The following is a 4,563-nucleotide window of genomic DNA, read 5'->3' as shown; positions in this document are numbered from 1 at the left end:
TCCATACACTTATCTGAAATTCTCACCAATGATATACATAAGTATTTCTATCTTTATTTTCTGTTTAATTAGTATTAATTTCGAAAACTCTATAACCATTTGATATCCGCCTAACTGAGATTTACAAGGTGACCATAGCTTGCTTCATACCAACAATCTTTGTGGGATCGACCCTTACTCACGTAAGGTTTATTACTTGGACGACCCAGTGCACTTGCTGGTTAGTTGTATCGAAGTTGTGAATGAAAAACAATTTATTAAGACGTGTGTACAGAGTTTTTAGCGCCGTTGCCTGAGATCACAATTTCGTGCACCAAGTTTTTGGCGCCGTTGCCGGGGATTGTTCGAGTTTGGACAACTGACGGTTCATCTTGTTGCTCATATTAGGTAATTTTCTTTTTGTTTTATTTTTAAAAATTTTTCAAAATTCTTTCAAAAATTTCTCATCTGTTTTCGAAAATTATTCTAAAATTTTTAAGAATGAATTCTAGAGTTTCATGAAGCATGTTGAAGCCTGGCTGGCTGTAAAGCCATGTCTAATTCTTTTGGATAGGGGCTTCCAACCATCAGCATAGAGGCAAGTTAATTGGAATGTCAGCTGTGGCATGTCTGAGTTACATACTAAAGCTTGGCTGGCTATTAAGCCATGCCTAACCCTCAGATTGGAGCTTTAGACTAAGAGTACAAGATTCCTGGAATTCATATTAAAAATTTTGAAATCCTTATTTTCTTTTTTCTATATGTTTTTCGAAAATAATATACAAAAATCCAAAAAAATTTATAAAATCATAAAAATCAAAAATATTTTGTGTTCCTTGTTTGAGTCTTGAGTCAATTTTTAAGTTTGATGTCAATTGCATGTTCATCTTGCATTTTTCGAAAAAAATCATGCATTCATGGTGTTCTTCATGATCTTCAAGTCGTTCTTGGTAAGTCTTCTTGTTTGATCTTGATGTTTTCTTGTTTTGTGTCTTTTCTTATTTTTCATGTGCATTTTTGCATTCATAGTGTCTGAACATGAAAGATTTCTAAGTTTGGTGTCTTGCATGTTTTCTTTTCTTGAAAAAATTTTCAAAAATAAGTCTTGATGTTCATCTTGATTTTCAAGGTGTTCTTGGTGTTCATCTTGACATTCATAGCATTTTTGCATTCATCACATGTTTTGATCCAAAATTCTCATGCATTGCATCTGTTCTTCATGTTTTTCTCTCTCTTCATTAAAAATTCAAAAATCAAAAAAATATCTTTCCTTTTTTCTCTCATAAATTTCGAAAATTTGAATTGACTTCTTAAAAAATTTTTAAAATCTAGTTGTTTCTTATGAGTCAAATCAATTTTTCAATTTAAAAATCTTATCTTTTTCAAAATCTTTTTAAAAAATCTTTCTCTTATCTTTATCACATAATTTTCGAAAATAACATCATCAATTAATGTTTTGATTCAAAAATTTCAAGTTTGTTACTTACTTGTTAAGAAAGATTCAAACTTTAAGTTTTAGAATCATATCTTGTGATTTCTTGTGAATCAAGTCATTAATTGTGATTTTAAGAATCAAATCTTTTTCAAAACTAATTTCAATCATATCTTTTCAAAAATATCTTTTTATCCTATCTTTTTCAAAATCATATCTTTTTCAAAAAATTTGATTTTAAAATATCCTTTCTAACTTCCTATCTTCTTATCTTTTCAAAATTGATTTTCAAATTTGTTTCAACTAACTCATTGACTTTTGTTTGTTTCTTATCTTTTTCAAAACTACCTAACTAACTCTCTCTCTCTAATTTTCGAAAATATCTTCCCTCTTTTTCAAAATTTCTTCCTAATTAACTAATTATTCTAATTTTTTATTTTAATTTTCGAAAATTACTAACCTTTTTTCAAAAACTATTTTCGAAAATCACTAACCCTTTTTCAAAAATAATTTTCGAAAACACTTCCCCCTCTCATCTTCTTCTATTTATTTATTTATTTACTAACATCTCCTCCTCATTCACTAAAAATTCGAACCCCCTCTCTCTCTCTGAGTTCAGATTTTTTCTCTTCTTTTCTTCTACTCTTCTTTTCTTCTACTCACACAGGAACCTCTATACTTGGGCAAAAAGGATCCCTATTATTATTATTTTTCTGTTCCCTCTTTTTCATATGAGCAGGAGCAAGGACAAGAATATTCTTGTTGAAGCAGATCCAGAACCTGAAAGGACTCTGAAGAAGAAACTAAGAGAAGCTGAATTACAACAATCCAGCAAGCACCTTTCAAAAATTTTCGAACAAGAAGAGGAGATGGCAGCCGAAAATAATAATAATGCAAGGAGGATGCTTGGTGACTTTACTGCACCTAATTCCAATTTACATGGAAGAAGCATCTCCATCCCTACCATTGGAGCAAACAATTTTGAGCTTAAACCTCAATTAGTTTCTCTGATGCAGCAGAACTGCAAATTTCATGGACTTCCATCTAAAGATCCTTTTCAGTTCTTAACTGAATTTTTGCAGATCTGTGATACTGTTAAGACTAATGGAGTAGATCCTGAAGTCTACAGGCTCATGCTTTTCCCTTTTGCTGTAAGAGACAGAGCTAGAGTGTGGTTGGACTCTCAACCCAAAGATAGCCTGAACTCTTGGGATAAGCTGGTCACAGCTTTCTTAGCTAAGTTCTTTCCTCCTCAAAAGCTTAGTATACTATGAATGCCATATTGGCTCAGAACAAAATATTGACTCAGCAAGTCAATATGATTTCTCAGAGTCTGAATGGAATGCAAGCTGTATCCAACAGTACTCAAGAGGCATCTTCTGAAGAAGAAGCTTATGATCCTGAAAACCCTGCAATAGCAGAGGTGAATTACATGGGTGAACCCTATGGAAACACCTATAATCCCTTATGGAGAAATCACCCAAATTTCTTGTGGAAGGATCAACAAAAGCCTCAACAAAGCTTTAATAGTGGTGGAAGAAATAGGTTTAACAATAGTAAACTTTTTCCATCATCCACTCAGCAACAGACAGAGAACTCTGAACAAAATACAGCTAATTTAGCAAACTTAGTCTCTGATCTATCTAAGGCCACTGTAAGTTTCATGAATGAAACAAGGTCCTCAATTAAAAATTTGGAGGCACAAGTGGGCCAGCTGAGTAAAAGGATCACTGAAATTACTCCTAGTACTCTCCCAAGCAATACAGAAGAAAATCCAAAGGGAGAGTGCAAGGCCATTGACATAGTCAACACGGCCGAACCTAGAGAGGAAGGGGAGGACGTGAATCCCAAGGAGGAAGACCTCCTGGGACGTCCAGTGATCAATAAGGAGCTTCCCTCTGAGGAACCAAGGGAATCTAAGACTCATCTAGAGACCATAGAGATTCCATTGAACCTCCTTATGCCATTCATGAGCTCTGATGAGTATTCCTCTTATGAAGAGAATGAGGATTAAAGAAGCGCTTGTTGGGAGGCAACCCAATTTTTATTTATCTAATTTTAATTTATTTTTATTGTTATTTCATGTTTTATTAGGTTCATGATCATGTGGAGTCACAAAATAAATATAAAAAATGAAAACGGAATCAAAAAATAGTAGAAGAAAAATCACACCCTGGAGGAGGATCTCACTGGCGTTTAAACGCCAGTAAGGAGCATCTGTCTGGCGTTCAACGCCAGAACAGAGCATGTTTCTGGCGTTGAACGCCAGAAACAAGCAGCATCCTGGCGTTCAGACGCCAGAAATGCACACTGAGGAAGAGCTGGCGCTGAACGCCAGAAACAAGCATTTGGGCGTTGAACGTCCAAAACAAGCATCAATTCGGCGTTTAAACGCCAGAATTGCATGCAAAGGCATTTTACATGCCTAATGGGTGCAGGGATGTAAATCCTTGACACCTCAGGATCTGTGGACACCACAGGATCATCTCAGGATCTGTGAATCTCACAGGATCCCCACCCACCTCACCCTCTCTCTCTCTCCATTCATGGTCATCCCTTCTGTTTTCCATTCACCACTCACATCCATACACACATCCCTCCATCTCCTCCATATCTTCTTCTTCTTCTTCTATTCTTTCTTCTTTTGCTCGAGGGTGAGCAACATTCTAAGTTTGGTGTGGTAAAAGCATAAACTTTTTGTTTTTCCATTACCATTGATGGCACCTAAGACCGGAGAAACCTCTAGAAAAGGGGAAGGGAAGACAAAGGCTTCCACCTCCGAGTCATGGGAGATGGAAAGATTCATCTCAAGGATCTATAGCTCAGTGGTAGAACATGTGGCTGCAAATCAAGAGATCCCTGAGATACCTCAGGGGATGCACTTCCCTCCACATAATTATTGGAAGCAACTGAGGATAGAAATACCAAAAATTACTAGGGATCAAGCCACAAAGGCAAGGAAGAGACATAGAAGAGCTCAAGGACATCATTGGTTCCTCAAGAAGGAAACGCCACCATCACTAAGGTGGACTCATTCCTTGTTCTTACATTCTCTGTTTTTTGTTTTCTTTATGTTAAGTGCTTATCCATGTTTGTGTCTTATTACATGATCATTAATAATTAGTAACTATGTCTTAAAGTTATGAATGTCC

The sequence above is a fragment of the Arachis ipaensis genome, chromosome B02 (genome assembly GCF_000816755.2).
Source record: "Arachis ipaensis cultivar K30076 chromosome B02, Araip1.1, whole genome shotgun sequence".
In the NCBI taxonomy this organism is placed as follows: Eukaryota; Viridiplantae; Streptophyta; class Magnoliopsida; order Fabales; family Fabaceae; genus Arachis; species Arachis ipaensis.
The sequence above is the reverse complement of the archived record's forward strand: the minus strand, read 5'-3'. Positions refer to the sequence as shown.